A 19,205-nucleotide genomic window follows, 5' to 3' on the forward strand; every position below is an offset into this window, starting at 1 on the left:
GAGATTTTGAGACACATAATCTGACTCTAGAACCTTTTCCTTAGCATTTGTCTACACTATATTCCTAGGTGGACTACATAAATAGTAGAGCAAAAACTTCCATGTAGGAAATGATATAATAATCCAAGGTTATTAGATTGAGATTAATCCCATAAATCTTGGAAACAGTATTGGAAACAGTATTTGCTAGATGTAGAAAAGTTAAATAATAATAACAATCACGATATATAGAGGGAAACTTCAAATCTAAAAGAAAAAAATCTTGAAAAATAGGCGAGAAATATAAGCATACAATTTAGAGAGTTAATATAAATACAATTTCAAGAGTATTTGTAGCTAGGGATGTAAATTTAAATGAAATCCTGTGTTTTTTCACCCAACAGCAAACAAATTAGATTAATATTATCAAGTACTGTTGGTCGTGTGAGACAATGGATACTTTCATATACACCTTTTGGGAATTTAACATGATGTAGAGTTTTTAAAACTGCAAACAGATTCTACTGACAAAACTGTAAGTGCAAGTATTCTTCCACTAACCAAAACCGAGTACCTATGTCAGATCAATAGTGTGTGTGTGTGTGTGTGTGTGTGTGTGTGTGTATAATACGCAGCATGTATTTATTTATTTTTGATACAGGGTCTCACTCTGTCACCTAGTCTGGAGTACAGTGTCATGATCTTGGCTCACTGCAACCTCCACCTCCTGGTCACAAGCAATCCTCCTGCCTCAGCCTCCTGAGTAGCTGGAACTACAGGCATGTGCCACCACACCTGGCTATTTTTCATATTTTTAGTAGAGATGAGGTTTCACCATGTTGCCCAGGCCAGTCTCAAACTCTTGAGCTAAAGCAATCCACCTGCTTTGGCCTCCCAAAGTGCTGACATTACAGGTGTGAGCCACCACTTTTAGCCCACAGTGTTTATTTTTAATGCTTTCTTTGGAAAGGGAAAAAGTTGGAAATACACATACAATGATAAAAAATGATATATTACTTATGGTACTAAAATACTGTTTGATGCTATTCATCATTTAAAAGAAAGAGGTAGATCTACACATACTGAAGCACAAAGTTTTCCAGGCACATGTGGAAATCAATGAACATTCAGCACGGTCTAACCTGTGTCCAATTGGTTCTCAGTTTAAGAGGATAAAGAAATTGGAAGGAAATGTTTTAAGAACAAATGACAATATAATATTCCATGTACATACAAAGTTTCAAGATACATCAAACAAAAACAATTCTAAAGTGAGAACAAGACAAATCCATGGTTATAGATGGAGATTTTAACACACTCATAGTAATAAAGGTATGTAATATTTACATGTTATTGCCAATCACTTAATTTAATTAACCCTTAAAGAACAATATACCTAATATTGCACATTACACACTATATTCAAATGTACTTGGACCCATTAAATCAGGATAGAACATATGCTGGGCCATATAATGTGTACCAATAAATTCCAAGGACTGATATTATACACATATGATCTGGCTACAATAGAATTAAAATATAAATAAATAAAAAGATATCTGGAGAATGCTAAAATACTTAAAATTAAGCACTTCTAAATACCTCATAAGAGAAAGAAATCAGAAGAGAAAATAGCAAATATTTTAACCGAGAATCCACAAAAACATAATATATTAAAATTTGAGGGATGCAGCTAAAGCAGTCATTGAAAGAAAATTCATGCTAATATTAAAAAATTAAGAATATAAGATTCCGCTCTGAGAAGTTAGAGAAGGAAAATAAAATTAAAACCAAAGTTAACCGAAAGAAAATAGTAAAGACATGAGCAGAAATCATTGAAGTAGAAAATTGACACAACAGTAGAGCAAAATCACTAAAATACAAATTTTATTTTTTGAAACTGCTAATAAAATTCATAAATTTCCAATTAGACCAGATAGATTAATTAGAGAGAGCACAAAACACAATAAGTATCATCAATTAACATTATTATAGACTCTACGGCCATAAAGACTGATAACTGAATGTTATAAACAAATACATTTGACAGTTTGAAGAAATTGACAAATTAAAAAAAATTTTTTTAACTTTTATTTTAAGTTCAGGGGTACATCTGCAGGATGTGCAGGTTTATTACACAGGTAAGCATGTGCCACAGTGGTTTGCTGCACAGATCACCTTATCACCCAGGTATGAAGCCCATCATACATTAGCTATTCTTCCTGATCCTCTCCCTTTTCCCACCCCCGTCCTCCAACAGGCCCCAGAGACTGTTGTTCCCCATCAGTGTCCATGCGTTTTCATCATTTAACTCCCACTTATAAGTGAGAACATGCGGTATTTGAATTTCTTGAAAGATACGAATTTCCAAATCTGTCACAAGGAATAGGAAAAAATCCTAATACATCAGTCAATCTCAATCAGATGTGTTCATTTTCTCTGGGATCCACTGACAATGTCTAGAGGCCTTTTTGTGTCGCACCTCAGGGGGAAAGGGTGCTATTGCATCTAGTGAGTAGAGACCAAGGATGCTCCTAAACACCATTCAATTCTATAATAAATAGGACAGCTCTACACAAAACAGAATTACTCAGCCCCAAACATCAATTGTACCAAGATGGAGAAACCTGTTGATACAACTTTTCGGGTTAAATAATTCTAATTACTTATCAAAAAGCTTTGACAAAGAATATTGCAGGCACAGTTGGCCTCACTGTTGGAGTACGTTGAATATTTGAGGAAAAATTAATACCAATGTTACATAAACATTAAAGAAGAGTTAAGGAGAGAACATTCACAGCTCATTTTATGAGGCAAAATTCCCAGATACCAAAGTCAGACAGAGAAAATACAAGAAAAGAAAACTACAAACCAATGTTCTTATGAATATGGACGTAAAAATCCTCAACAAAACATTAGTAAATAGAATTAAATAACATTAAGAGAATTTCACACCACGATCAATTAACAAGGATATTTTGAAATACGAAAATCAATTGATGTAATTCACCACATTAGTAGAATAAAGAGGGAAAAATCCTCACATGATTATCTCAAAGTAGAAGAAACATCTGACAAAATTTAACTTCCTTTTATCATAAAACATCCAACAAACCAGGGATAGGGTAAAATTCCCCATCATGATAAAGACCACATATGTAAGTCTCATGCTCACTATTATACTCCATAGTGACAAACTGAAAGTATTTCCACTAAGACTAAGAAAAGACAAGAATCCCCACTTTTATTTGACGTAATATTGAAAGATCTATTCAGAGAGATTATGCCAAAAAAAGGCACCCAGATTGGAAAAGAAGTAAAATTATCTCTGTTCTCAGATGCTATGATCTTATATATAGAAAACCCTAAATATTACACACACATACACACACACTAGAGCTACTAAGTGAATTCAGCACGATTAATTGCAGGAGGCAAAAAATCAACTCACAAAAGTTAGTTGCTTTTCTATGCACTAACAATGAACAACCTGAATAGAAAATTAAAAAAAAAATTCAATTTACAATAACATAAAAAATAATAACATGAAATAAATTTAATCAAGAAGGCAAATACTTGCACAATGGAAACTACAAAACATTGTTGATAGTTGTTAAGAGAGCATAAAGAAATGGAAAGGCACTCCATATTCATGGAGAGGAAGACTTAATATTTTTTGGTAACGGTATTAATTAAAGAGATTTACAGATTCAATGCAATCTCTTTAAAAATCATAATTGTGTTTTCTTTGGAAAGAGAAAACCCCATCCTAAATACAGATGAAAACTTTGGGGACTCCAAGTAGCCAACATAATCTTGCAAAGGAATGAAGTTGGAGGATTCACAAGGTACCAATTTCAAAACTTATTATAAAGCTGCAGGAATCAATACTTTGTGGTACCGGTACGAGGACAGACACACAGACCAATAGAATAGAATAGAATCAACCTTTACGTATACATTCAATTGCTACTTGATGAGAGTGCCAAGACCATTCAATGTGGGAAAGGGAAGTCTCTTCAGCAGGTGGTGCTGGGAAAACTGGATATCCACATTCAAAAGAATGTAGCTGGACCTGTACCTTACGTCATGTACAAAGATTAACTCATGATGGATCCAAGACCTAAACGTAAAACTTAAAACTAAACAACTTTTAGAAAGAAATATAGGCAAGAAACTATGGCATTAAATTTGGCAATATGTGGGTGAATATAAAATTGCACATATGTGTGTGTGTGTATACAGGCATACCTGGGAGATATTGCAGGTTTAGTTCCAGACCACCAGAGCAAAGTAAAATTTTTTAGTTTTTTCAGTTCATATAAAAGTTATGTTTGCACTATAGTCTACTAAGTGTGCAACAGTATTATGTCTTTAAAACAATGTATATACCTTAATAATTAAAAAGATTTTATTGCTAAAAACTGGTGCCACAGAGACACAAAGTGAATAGATGCTATTGAAAAAGTGGTACTGATAGGCTTGCTGGACGCAGGGGCTGCCACAAACATCCAGTATGTAGGAAATGTAACATCTGTGAAGTGCAATAAAGCCAGACATAATCAAACAAGGTATGTCTGTAGTAGTTTTGGGGAACCACCAACTGTATCCATATACGACTAAGAAAATACATTTTTAAAATGGTTTAAACAGGAATTTAAAATTGCATTGAAATCTCTCTCTAACACAAAACAAGGCAGTAAAAGATAAACAGAAGAACAAAAAAGTCAATGAGACAAATAGAAAACAGCAAAAAAAAAAAAAAAAAAAAAAAACAACAACAACAAAAAAAAAACCACAGAAGTAATCCCATCATATCGATACTTAATGTTAAATCTAAGTGAAATAAATGCTTCGATCAAAAGAGTTAAAACTGGACACAAACTAAAGTACACGTATATGCTGTATACGAGACATACTTTAGCTTTAAAGAAATGCGACATTTTGTAGGGGAACTTGCCTCAGAAAACCATGGATTCTGAGTTTATTTGTCATAGTTTTTCTTTAGCTATGGATATCCTGCCATGGTTATTTTCAATATAAGATCTTTTTGTACTAACAAATGTAATTATTCCAACTGGCAATATTAGACCAGTTCCCTTACCCTCTGCCCTCACCCCCTCACCCCTATGAAAGTTCTTCAGTAAAATGAATGAATGGATCAGAACCTAACTTCTTTAACTCCTTCCTCACTTCGTGAAAAGCTTTTCTTTGATATATAGTTAAAAGTGTAACTGCTTGTAGAATGGTTAAATTTGAAATTATTTTTATTTTCAATTATGTACTTTCTTAGTAATTTTTTTTTTTTTTTCTGAGGCAAAAGCTGGGTCTACCCGGGTTGGAGTGTAGCTGGGACCACAGGTGCACACCACCACGCCTGGCTAATTTTTGTATTTTTTGTAGAGATGGGGTTTCCCATCGTACCCAGGCTGGTCTCGAATTCGTGAGCTCAAGCAATCGACCCACCTCGGCTCCTAAAGTCCTGGGATTACAGGTGAGAGCCACCGTGCCTGGCCCCTTATTATTTTTAAACTTTGTTTATTGCCTCTTCTGTTTCAGAAAGTTAATCTTTGTATCTTGTCTTCCATTTTGTTCTTCTTCTGTTGAATAATCTTTATCTGTATTTTTCCTGCATGTTGCCTAGCTACTTGCATACAAATCATTTCCATAATCTGATTTTATGATTTCTTAAACTGTTGTTTACTACTTGTAAGAATAATTCAAATTATACTACTAAGAAAGAAAGTTTTTGTTGTTGTTGTTGTTGTAAAGTTGCCTAGTGTATCTTTTACAAAACTTTCTTTACAAATAGCAGAAGTCATTTTCATAAAACGTCAGGTGTTTCCTCAGAACGAGATTGACTTCTATGATATTTGTGTTTGGTTCACCTCTTATTTAGTTTTTTTCCATGCCTTTTAAAAATAAACTCTTTGAGTAGTTTTAGATTCACAGAAAGGTGGCAAAAATAGTACAAAGAGTTCTCATCTAACCCACACCAAGTTTCCCCTATAATTAACATATTAGCATGGCACATTTTCATAATTAATAAGCAAATATTGATATTCCTTCCCTTTAAGTTCATACTTTATTCAGATCTCTTTAGTTGTTTAACTACTATCATTTTTCTCTTCGAAGATACCATGGGAATATCACATCACCTTTGGTTGTCATGTCTACTTAGTTCATCCTTAGTTCATATCAACTGATACCAGTTTCTTAGACTTTTCTTGTTTTTGCATAATAGCTTATTATATTAATTGTGGTAAAATATACACAACCTATACTTTACCATGTAAACATTTTCAGTGTATAATTTAGTGAAATTAAGTATGTTCACGTTGCTGTGCACCCATCACCACTATTCATTTTTAGAACTTCTCCATCCTCCCAGACTGAAACTTTGTACCTATTGTAAACTAAAAATAAGTCCTAAGGCCCCACCAACAGAACAGACCCCAACTTGGCCAAGGGGACCCCCAACATCCTTAAAACTGAGTTCCTATCCACAAGGGGATGGATGGTCAGACGCACCTCTTTATCGTTTTGCCTAAACCATAGGCATAACCTCCTTGTTTTTTTATGGTATAAGCGTAACCAGTGTTAGTGTTAAAACCGAGTTCATGAGACTGACTGAACAGACTCTTCGTGGCAATAAGACACCAAATTATAAACAGGACCTCAGGCCATGGCAGGCAAGGGTGAAGTCACAACTACACTTAAAAAATAAACGTTGTCCCTAACTGCCACAAGGTTTTTCTTTATCTCTAGCACCTAAACAAGTACTGTCCTTGAGAGAAGCAAGATTAAAACAATTGCCACTCACCCAGTTCACAGACATTTGGCTAACTGTCCCCCTTTTCCACCAGCCTTAACTACAGCTTTCCTTGGATAAGGGACTGATTTCATTAACTTCCTCCCAATTAAAGACCACTGACCACGGACTGGTTCTGGGCTGGTTTACAGAGGCGCTCACAAGCGTTTGTGTCCTGAAAGGACCTTTTGATGTAGAGAGCTTAACTGTAACACATTAAATGTTAGGCCTCCACCCCAAAGTGAACATGCGTGGTATGTTACATACATGTTTGTTCAATATGTGTGTCAGGACCCCCTTCGTGAATATTCACAGCTCTCCCTGTAACCTATTGAATGTGTATGTTTAGCCACTCTATGCAGCATAAAGCTCCTACTCCAAACCCTGCTCCTTCTAAGTGCCTGTCTCTGATCTTGGCTGGAAGCACACTTCTCAGCCTGTGGGACGGCCACCTTGCCCCCGTAACCCTTTACAAGAAATAAATCTCCTCTCCTTTTCTAAAATTGTAAATTCTGAGTTCTTAAAAGTTAACACTATTAAACGCTAACTCCCCATTCCCACCTACCCCAGGCCTTGACGACCATCATTTTGCTGTCAGTATCTATGAATTTGCCTACTCATTCTAGATACCTCAATAAGTGTAAACCTACAATACTTGTTCTTTTTACCCGGCTTATTTGACTTAGCATAATGCTTTCAAGATTCATGTATTAGAATTTTCATTTTTTAAAAAGAATCAGTAATGTTTCATTATATGTATACACCACAATTTATGTATCCTTTTATTGATCGACGGACATTTGGATTGTTTTCACCTATGGCTGTTGTGAATAATGCTGCTATAAACGTTGGTATGCAAATATCTATTCAAGTCCTTGCTCAATTATTTTGGGTACAGACCTGGATTATACGGCCATTCTATGTTTAACTTTTGATAAATTGTTCTACTGTCTTCCATAGTGCCTGAACTATTTTATATTCCGATCATCAATGCAGAAGTTTACTGATTTCTTCACATTTTGGCTAACATTTATTATTTTGTATTTTTTTTGGCTATGCCAATGGGTATAAAGTGGTCTCATTATGATATTAGTTTGCATTTAATTAGTAATTCCTGATGTTGCATATCTTTTCATATGCTTATTGTCCGTTTGTACATCTTTATTGGAGAAACGTCTATTTGAGTCTTTGACCATTTTTGAATTTGGTTGTTTCATTGTTGTAGAGTTTTAGGAGTTCTTTATGTATTCTGGATATTAATCCTATATCAGTTATATGACTTGCAAATGTCTTCTCCCAACATGTGGGTTGCTTTTTTACTCTCTTCATAGTTTCTTTTGATTCGCAAGTTTTTAATTTTCATTAAGTCCATTTTATCTATTTGATCTTTTGTTGCCTCTGCTTTTGGTATCACATTCAAGAAATTACTGACAAATTTAATGTTTTTAATATTTTTATATATGTTTCATTCTAAGAGTTCTATAGTTTTATTGATTTATTTATATTTACTTATTTTTTCGAGACAGAGTCTTACTCTGTCACCCAGGCTGGAGTGCAGTGGCGCAATCTCGGCTCACTGGAACCACTGCCTCCCAGGTTCAGGCAATTTTCCTGCCTCAGCCTCCGGAGTAGCTAGGATTACAGGCGTGCACAACCATCCCCAGCTAATTCTTGTATTTTTAGTAGAGGCAGGGTTTCACCGTGTTGGCCAGGCTGGTCTCAAGTAAGAGTTCTATAGTTTTAGATCTTACATTGAGGTCTTTTATCTATTTTGAGTTAATTTTTGTACATGGTGCAAGGGAGGGGTACAACTTCATTTCTTTGCATGTGGCTATTCAGTTTCCAAACATTATTTGTTGAAGACTGTCCTTTTCTCTACTTAATAGTCTTGGCATCTTTGTTGAAAATCTTTTGAGCATATATGTGGAGGTTTATTTCTAAGCTCTTTATTCTATACCATTGATCTATATATCTTCTCTTGTGGCAGCTGCCACACTTTTGAAAAAATTACTCTACCTGCCCCCATCTGTTTACTTTGTATTGTAGACTTCGAGATGTTTAGTGTTTTTATTTTTTTTAATTAAAATAAATAAGGCAGTCCATCAGAAGATAATCTATTTGAGATGCACACTTATGTATTTATCTATCTTTACCATTTTAACCATTTTTAAGGTTGACACACAATAATTATAAATATTTATGGACTCTATAGTGATGTTTTGATATATATCATGTGTAGTGATCAGATTAGGGTAATTAGCATTTGTTAAAGGACACAAAGTTACAGATTGATAGGAGGAATACATTCTAGTTTTCTGTATCACTGTAGAATGAATATAGTTGATGACAATATATTGTACAGTTTAAGATAGGCTGAAGGAGGATATTGAATGTTCCCAACACAAAGAAATGATACATGTTTGAGGTGCACGTTTAATTGAAGAAAATATTTTTTAAATTTGCTGCCATGAGTCACATATTCTGCCTGTGGTTTGTTCTACAATCAAGATAAAGTTAGGGCTGTAAGATAGCCAGGTTTGTCTCATATTTATGGCCAAATCACATTTTTAATGTGATTGACACCTGTGATAATTCCATCCCCAGTAGTCTATTTCAGGATGGAGTTACCCAGGTGAAACCACGCTATCAACATCACATGACTGACCAAATCCTAATAATGTCAGTGGATATGGGGCAGAGCATTCTCCAGATCCACCTATGACTAAGGTTCAGTTTTTGAAAAGTGAAAAATTTTAGATCTGCTCTTGGTCATGTATTGGAGCAAATCCCATTGGTGCAGAATACCCCATGATTTTAGGAACATGCTCAGTTGTTGCCATTAGTTCTGCGTCCTGTCAGGGATTTTCACCTTCCCAGAAGCTTTTTGGTACATTTAATAGGACATTAGAGGATGGAGCTCTCAGGAACTTTTATTTTGCTACCCTCCTAGTTGTCTTATCATGGGTTCTTACTAAAACCATAATTCATTACTATTCTATGGTTCCATGTCATGGTGGTGCACTCTACAAATGCACACAAAAAGAGTCACACGAATTTTTGTTTCCAGTAACTCTTGTATTTTGTTATTTCGGTTGCAAATGGGAACATTTTGGGAAGAGACATCATTTAAAGACAACATACTTTCTGGCATTCATTTGGTAATTATTAACTGATTGTAACATTATTTATTTATTTTTATTATAAATGGACAATTTATTATTGTCTAAAATTTATGGGGTACAAAAATACAATGTGGAATAATTAAATCAAGCTAGTTACCAGATCTGTCACCTCAAATATTTAAAATTTTTTCTAGTGAGGACATTTGAAATTACTTTTGAAATGCACAGTACTCTATTTTATTTTTTATGTTTTTTGAGACAGACTCTTGCTCTGTCACCCAGGCTGAAGTGCAGTGGTGTGATCTCGGCTCACTGCAACCTCCACCTCCCAGGTTCAAGTCCCAGATTATCCTGCCTCAGCCTCCAGAATAGCTGTACAGGCTCACGCCACCACATCCGGCTAATTTTTGTATTTTTAGTAGAGAAGGGGTTTCACCATGTTGGCCAGGCTGGTCTCAAACTCCTGACCTCAGGTGATCCACCTGCCTCGGCCTCCCAAAGTGCTGGGATTACGGGCATGAGCCACTGCTCCCAGCTTGTATTTTTAACTATATTCACCACATTATGCAGTAGAACTCAAAAAGGAGGAAAAGATATTCTTCCTGTCTAATTGGGATTCTGTACCTTGTGGCCAGCATTTCCTCATTTTCCCTGCCCCTCAGCCTCTGTGACCACCACTCCAAACTCTGCTTCTATGAGTTCAACTATTTTAGATTCCATAGATAAGTGAGAACATACAGTATTTGTCTTTCTGTACCTGACTTATTTTGCTTAGCATAACGTTCTCCAATTCCATTCATGTTGCCCCAAATGACAGAATTGTCTTTTTTTTTAAGACTGAATAGTATTTCATTTATCCATTCTTTATCCATTCATTGACTGATGGACATTTGTGTTGATTCCATAATTTGGCTATTGTGACTAGTACAGCAGTGAACATGGGAGTACAAATATCTCTTTGACAAACTGAGTCAAAACCTTTTGGGCAAATACCCAGAAGTGGGATTGCTGGATCATATCGTAATTCTATTTTTAGTTTTTTGAGGAATCTCCATATTACTCACATAATGATTGTGCTAATTTACATTTTCCACCAACAGTGTGCAAGTGTTCCTTTTTCTGCACAACTTTGTCAACCACGTGTTATCATTCAGCTCTTCAATGAAACCATTAAGACAGGTGTGAGATGATATCTTCTTGTGGTTTTAATTTGCATTGTTTGAATGATTAGCCATGTTGAACATTTTTCCATGCATCTGCTTGCCATTTGCGTGTCTTCTTTTGATAACTGTCTAGTCAGGTTTCGTGCCCATTTTTTAATTTTTTGTTTTATTTTCTGTTATTGAGTTCTTGGAGCTCCTTATATACTTTGGTTATAACTCTTTATCAGATATGTGATTGCTAATATTTTCTCCCAACCCTTAGGTTGCCTTTGTAAAGTGTTAATTGTTTTCTTTGATATACAGAAGCTTTCTAGTCTGATTTAATCCTGTTTGTCTACCTTTGGACTTGCTGCCTGTGCTTTTGGAGTCAAATCCAAAAAAATCATTGCCCAGACCAATGTCATGTAGTTTTCCCCCCCTGTTTTCTTCTAGTAGTTTAAGAGTTTCTGATTTTATGTTTAAATCCTTAATCCATTTTGGGCAGTTTTTGTGTATAGTGTGAGAGTAGGTCCTGTTTTATTCTTCTGCATGTGGAAATGCAGTTTTCCCAACACCATTTATTGAAGAGACTGTATTTTTCCCATTGTGTATTCTTGGCATCTTTATAGAAAATCATTTGTCGGCCGGGCGCGGTGGCTCAAGCCTGTAATCCCAGCACTTTGGGAGGCCGAGACGGGCGGATCACAAGGTCAGGAGATCGAGACCATCCTGGCTAACATGGTGAAACCCTGTCTCTACTAAAAAAAAAAAACAAAAACCTAGCTGGGTGAGGTGGCGGGCTTCTGTAGTCCCAGCTACTCAGGAGGCTGAGGCAAGAGAATGGCGTGAACCCGGGAGGCGGAGCTTGCAGTGAGCTGAGATCCGGCCACTGCACTCCAGTCTGGGCGACAAAGCGAGACTCTGTCTCAACAAAAAAAAAAAAAAAAAAAAAAATCATTTGTCTACAGGTATGGGTTAATTTCTGGTCTTTCTATTCCATTGGTTTACATACATTTTTTGCCAATACCATGCTGTTTTAATTACTATAGCTTCGTAGTATAGCTTGTAATCAGATAATGTAATACCTCCAGCTATGTTCTTTAAGTGAGCCACTTTCAGAAGGCAGTTCACTGTAATAAAAAGTAGGGTTAGTGCCGCTTCTGTGTGATCATAACACTCAGTAAATAAATTAATGATTGCACTAGCCACATTGAAATATAGGCTCTGAGTTTCTTGATACCTTTATCCTGGTCTTACTCATATTTGTAAACTAACAACATATTAAGTATATGCAGCAGGTGAAAAATGAAGGTACATTAAACTCACTATTGATCAAATACTAATTTAACTTTTTCTGTATAACATGTATGCAGGCAGACACTGAAAACAGAATAAGAAAAATACGTGTGTGTGTGTGTGTATATATATATACATACAAACATAAATGTATCTGTAGTTATTGAGCTTGTATTTTAAATGGAATATATTTGTTTTAAAATAATCACCAAATAAAGACAATATTGTAAGTTGTGCTGTAAAGAAAAAAGTACAACATGTTTTAAGTGTAGATAATAGAAACTTTATTTTGTCTCTATGAAGAATGAATAAATATGGTCAGACATTTGTAATGTAATCATAAAGATTTATATCAATAATTGGAAATACCTATTTAAAAAACAAAATATGAATAGGCAAAGATTAGTTCAATTGCTGAAAGTGAGAATGCAGTAATTGACAAGCAAGGCTCATAAGTGCAATTAATTGGCAAAAGGTGTAAAATTAATGAAAGTCATTTAAGGAAGTTGGACGATCTTCTTAAGAGTCCTTTTTTTCTCAATTGGTCACCCTCTGCACAGTGTGATTGTCCCCGTTGTTCTTTGCTTGATTGGGCACAGACCTCAGAGCAGCCTGTGATGATGCAGCTCTCCTAGGATGGTCTCAATAATGAATACGCGTTGATGTAGTGAGTTCTTATAGTAGCTTTGCTTTTCCTGGCAGACAGAAATGTGCTTCATTAGAGTGAGTGCAGATTTTTCTCAAAACACTATAAATGGCCCTACAGACCTTCTTCTCTGATAGATAGATTGTGATCAGCTCTGAGGCCTTTTTCATCTTTTCATCTCTGCTTCTTTAATATCTATCAAGTACTCAATACTAATCAGTAATCAGCAAATCTTAGTAGAATAAATGAACACTTATATTCCTAAAATTTGTTAAATAAATAAATTGTTATATTAACTATAGAATGTTTTCGTTAATAGTTTGTATTTAAATTTGTGTTCATTTTTGACATTACCACATATTACTACATAGCAAGAAATTATAGAATATCCATTTGTATGCAAAAGTTTATGGGGGAAAGCATAAATATGCCTGTAATACGTGCAAATATTTTTACCATATGTGTATACACATATGAACACACACACATACGAACATGTATGGTGCCATTTTAATATGAGGGACCACTGCCACAAGGCACATGGCATTTCAGTACACATACAGAAGATGTGTAATCTCTTGCTGATAAACACTTAGGCCAATAATTTCCTGGAAACCTCATGTACAGTTTTTTGAAGACTCTTGAAATTCACTAGATTTCCCCCCCCAAAATTATGATAAATTGTCAGGGTGGAAAGTTTATACACTTAAAATGATTAATTTAATTTGAGCTTCTTGTCCTCTTGTGGACAACTAATTATACAAGTCACAAGATTGTTTTCAACTTTTTTCTGATGTCATTATAAATAAATTTAAAAAAATATATATATTTCTGATATCATTATAAATACATTTAAAATATATTTGACCCAGCCATCCCATTACTGTGTATATATCCAAAGGATTATAAATCATGCTGCTATAAAGACAAAAAAATAAAAAATAAAAAAATAAAATATATTTGTAGTGAATATATTTATATTAACTAATATTTGTATTATGAAAATCCAAATGTGTATCCCTAAGATATATATAACAATTCCAATATACATGCACATGTAACATTCACACACACATATACATGCACACCCACACAAACACTATAAAATCCCAAATATCCTCTTATTTTGTCATCAGACTCATCTCCTGGTAATTCTGAGCTGCTGCTAGAAACCTGTGCCACTTTATTCATTGGGTCTTAGGATTGATGACATGGAAAAAAATGCACTGAGAAAGAATACTAATTTCCCTCATTGCTACAGTATTTTTACCCTTCTTTCTACATATTCTGTATCTTTTTTTCCTATTTTCACAACTTCTATTTTGAAATCCCAAGACTCATTTTTATAAATTAAAATGTACAAAATGTGAAGATGATAATGAGATTTCATGGCAAAACCAAGTAAACACTGCAACATTTTTATACAAATGAATATTTATCCACATACAGGATAGAGCCTATGATTATTTATTTTCAAAACAATATGTTTTCTAAAAATTCAAACAGATTTCAGTATTTGTTTATACATATGTTTTAAGTTATAGCTAAGAGGATAGTTTACAAGAGTGATGTGGTATAAGATCCTCTGCAACTTAATATTTGTAGCAAAATCATAACTTAGGTGAAATTTATTAGAAGGTGAAATTGCATTAGGATTTCTAATGGAACTGGTGCCAGGTTCCACTTCCCCCTATCGATAGTTTTGTCCAATACACAATAGACATGAAAACACACTGCTTTATGTTAATGAAACTTTGTCACCATCAAAAGTTATTTATCAGTGTGTGGTAGTGTTAGGTGATACATATGTGCTGATATAGGGAAACTTATATAAAGATTCCTGTCCTCCAAGGCAATGACATTAAATATTAGCAGGTAGAAAAATTTGCCTCAGAAATGCTGCCATTTAACGATAATGCTCATTTTACTTCAGTTCTTGTTTTGTGGATAATTTACAGTCCACATGAGGTTAAGACCTAATCCATTTGCTCGTTATCGTGTATTTTTAGTTATCCTTGTTAAGCCAATATTCTGCACAATATCTGGAAAATCTTTGGAATCCTAGGCACTTAATTATGTAAGATGAGTTTACATTATTAACATAGAAGGGTTATAGAAACAAATGAAGCTCTTTCAGTGAATAGGAAGAAGAAATAAAAATTGATCTTTAAAGAGAATATTTAAGCTTATTATTTTCCTCCTCTGCTCCCTTCTTTGACATTTAAAGTTGCCTATTTGGGGATCTTTCCCTCATTACTAAATATTTTCAGAGAGCAACCCTGCACTGCAGCTTCAGAATACAACAGGAAAAAAAGAGAACACCGAAATAAATCCCACAGTGGAGGCCAATAAAATTTTATTACATTCTCACAAAATTCCCTCCTCCCTTTTCTTTCAACTCCAAGGTATACAGTTAAAGATCATGTAAATTTTATAGACCCCCCAAATCCCTTTTTTAACATGTCTAAGTTTCTGAAAGGTTAAGTACTTCCTAGTTGAGCAGTTTCTAAATGAGTTCCTGCACATAAACACAGACTCATTTCTTTTGTGTATGTCAAAAAGACATACAAAATACTGACATTTTCTGTCCACCATTGTATCCATGCCTTACTTGTAAAGATGTGGGTGCAAAGGAATTTGGGCGCTATTTTAAAAGGCAGCCACCGAAGCCAATTTCAACAGTAAATTAACGTTTAGGTACAGTAAGAAACCTATGAATGTTGCAAAAGGAGAAAAGAATAGCACTACAGGGATAGGATGAAGCATATAAAAAGTAACTTTACTCTAGAAATGAAACCTTTAATTTTGATGCCTGTGAGAAGAGTGACCTGAATGAAATGGAAGGTAGTTGAATGAGCTGTGGAAAGTTGAGAAGTTGAGTCCCCTTTGTAGATGGCAACAGAAATAAATCAGCCTTCCTTCCCCTTTCCTGTTTCATCATCCTGAATATGATGCTCTGTTTCTATATTAGCCTTTCAATGATACTTTGATCTGCATTTTCCACTCAACCTTGTTTGCAGTTGAGTTTTGTTAAGTTGCTTCTTAGTTATCAATAAGCAATCATCGAAGGATATTGGGAAACCTATTGAGGGGGAAAGCCCCACAGCAACCTGTTTCTTGTAGGCTGAAAAGATTGCTAAACAGGTTATTTCCTTACTTATTCACTAGTTTTTGTTTGTTTGTTTTGAGACAGAGTCTCACTCTGTCGCCCAGGCTGGAGTGCAGTGGTGTGATCTTGGCCTCCACCTCCTGGGTTCAAGTGATCCTCCTGCCTCAGCCTCCCAAGTAGCTGGGATTACAGGTGGGTGCCACCACACCTGGCTAATTTTTGTATTTTTTGTGGAGATAGGGTTTCACCATGTTGGCTGGGCTGGTGCCGAACTTCTGACCTCAGATGATGCACCCACCTCGGCCCCCCAAAGTGCTGCAATTACAGGCGTGAGGCACCGTGCCTGGCCAGCAAACTAGTTTTGACAGCATACTATATGTCAGCCACACTCTAGGCTCTGGAGGCATGAATAATGAATAAAACCATAGAGTCCCTTCTCATAAAACTTTCATTCCATGGGTGAGAGATAGCCATGAAGCAAACACACAAATGTGCACTAAATTCCCTCCATTCAAAAATCCATAATTGTTTTCGTTTTCATCTTTGACACTGAGGTTCATCTTAAAATTGAGCTCACCTTATATTCACTGGTGGCTAGGTGGCATTTGTGACATGTAAACTTAATTGTAATTCTTCATGTTTTAGATATTTGAGTCACGTGAGTTATGTCCATTGTACCACACATGTTGAGTTTATTTGCCATGTAAATGTATTTTTTAAGAGACCATATTATGACATGACATCAATGCCAAAATTTTATGCAGAAATGCACATATATAAAGCAGCAGGACATACATTTAATATTTGTTAGATGAATATTCATTATTGGAAGAATACCTGAGTTCTATACTTTCCTGTAGTGCAATAAGCTTTAACAGGCTATGGCTGAGAAAACAAAGGTACCTATAAATAAATAAAGCTGTCGATTTTTTTTCCAGCTGATATATATGCAAAAGGCACTGAAGTAATACAGACCAAGCTATTCATCAGAAGGCAGTGTCAAGACCGTAATACAAGGCAAGGCCAAAGCCAAGGTGCGATTCAGTCAATTTTAAATGCAAATAGCTTATTGCTTCTATCAATGCTAAAGGGGGACCAGCTCCCTGCAGTCCTTGTCCTATGTACCAAAGGTGCCAGGACACAATCCAGCGTGACATATGGGACATGCTGAGGCTCAGGAACACAATCTAGACCTTAGCTGAACAGTGGCACGGTCTGAAGCTGTCCCTTTACAGGGAGGAGCAGAAACCTGAGAGGCAATGAGAAACTGACTCGTGCTGCCTCCCAAGGTAGACCAGGAGACCAAGGCAAGGAGCTTTTTGGCAGGGGTGGGAGGGTGGAGGGAGAAAGGGTCACATTCTGTATCTCAGGCTGGAATGCAGTGGCATGACCAAGGTTCACTGCAGCCTCAACCCTCTGAACTCAGGTGATCCTCCCACCTCAGCTTCCTGAGTAGCTGGGATCACAGATGCATGTCAAGACACCCAGCTAATTTTTGTACTTTAGTAGAGAGGAGGTTTGGCCATGTTGTCCAGGCTGATGTCAAACTCCTGGGCTCAAGCAATCCATTCAGCTTGGTTTCCCAAAGTGCCAGGATTACAGGTGTGAGCCACCATCGCCTGCCACAAGAAGCTTTTGAGGCAGCTTATTACAAGCCCCCCATCCTCTCTTGTTGCAGAGATCATAAGTTGTTCCTACGTGGATTTGTGCAAGATTACCATGGCGCCATAGCAGAGCGGTTTCCCTACAGGCAGCAAATGCGGCTATACCCCTTGGAGGAGAAAAAGTTCTTCAGAGTAATAAGAGGCTGGTGTCACAGATTCATGTATTTGACTTCAGTCAAATCAAAAAAGCACCGTCAAAACATGTACAATCTTCAGGAGCAGAGAAGAAAATGCAAAAGTCATTACTAGAGCATCATTTAAAAAAACACTGAATTATTAAAGCTCTTGAATGTACAAAATATGATACTGTGTAGAAAATCAGTGATATAGACAAATTACTTTCTTTTTTTTTTTTTTTTTTTTTTTTTGAGGCAGAGTATCTATTGCCCAGGTTGGAGTGCAGTGGTGCGATCTTGGCTCACTGCAACCTCCGCCTCCTGGGTTCACGCCATTCTCCTGCCTCAGCCTCCCGATTAGCTGGGACTACAGGCGCCCGCCACCACGCCCAGCTAATTTTTTGTATTTTTTAGTAGAGACAGGATTTCACTGTGTTAGCCAGGATGGTCTCGATCTCCTGACCTCGTGATCCGCCCACCTCGGCCTCCCAGAGTGCTGGGATTACAGGCGTTAGCCACCGCGCCCGGCCGACAATTTACTCTTTCTTAATGTGAACAAGTTTTAGGAATAAGTCAACCTTTTTTATTTGTCCTTTTCATTTTTTTATAAGTATAAGGGTAATAGATGATAGAAATTCATGCTTAAGTAGGTCTAAAAGAGCTCTTTTAGTATGATTAAAATAAAAATTCAAATCAAATACTGTTTCACAGTTTAATTAGCAGTATATTTTCTTTCTTACTGATACATAAAATGACTATGAATCTTACAATCATTGCAACTTTTATTTAATTAAATAGTTTATGTAAGAGGATGATAAATGCTATGGAGGAAAATGAAGTGTGGTAAGATGGAGAGAGAAGTAGGGAAGCAGAGGCTGTCTCCTAGAAGGCATCAGAGGAGCCCTCTGTGATGAAGTGATATTTGAACAGAGATCTATAGGAATTAAAATAGGAAGCCACGTGGATATCTGGGAGAACAAGATTCTAGCCACAGGTTACAATAGCTGGAAAGATCTTGAGACCAGAACTGGCTTGATGCGCCTGAGGAAGAGCAAGGAGGCCTGAGTGGCTCCAGGGCTGTGAGTAACAAGGGGAGTGCTGTTAGGTGCTGGAGTCTGAGAATCAGCAAGGCGGGAGGTCGTACCGGGTCTTCGGTGCCATGGTTAATACTCCAGCTTTTTCTTTAAGGAAGACAGGAAGCCACTGGGGAATTTTGAGGATAAGAATGACATGCTCTGACTCATGCCTCAAAAGCATCATTCTGGTCACTATTTTGAAAATAGTAATAAGGAACAGGTAGAAAGTGGGGAGATCTTT

General features: G+C 36.1%; 1 long non-coding RNA gene across 1 annotated transcript in view; it reads left to right on the forward strand.

Moving 5' to 3' along the window:
* The window catches only part of LOC103877179, a 121,254-nt gene extending 103,126 nt beyond the window's left edge, over positions 1 to 18,128 (forward strand). Inside the window, exons 9-10 of the long non-coding RNA XR_002516803.2 lie at positions 17,047 to 17,142; positions 17,787 to 18,128. This is a non-coding gene — a long non-coding RNA (uncharacterized LOC103877179). The remainder of the gene's footprint in view (positions 1 to 17,046; positions 17,143 to 17,786) is intronic.
* The last annotated feature ends 1,077 nt before the right edge of the window (positions 18,129 to 19,205 follow it).

This window comes from Papio anubis, chromosome 14 (assembly GCF_008728515.1).
Source record: "Papio anubis isolate 15944 chromosome 14, Panubis1.0, whole genome shotgun sequence".
Taxonomy (NCBI): domain Eukaryota; kingdom Metazoa; phylum Chordata; class Mammalia; order Primates; family Cercopithecidae; genus Papio; species Papio anubis.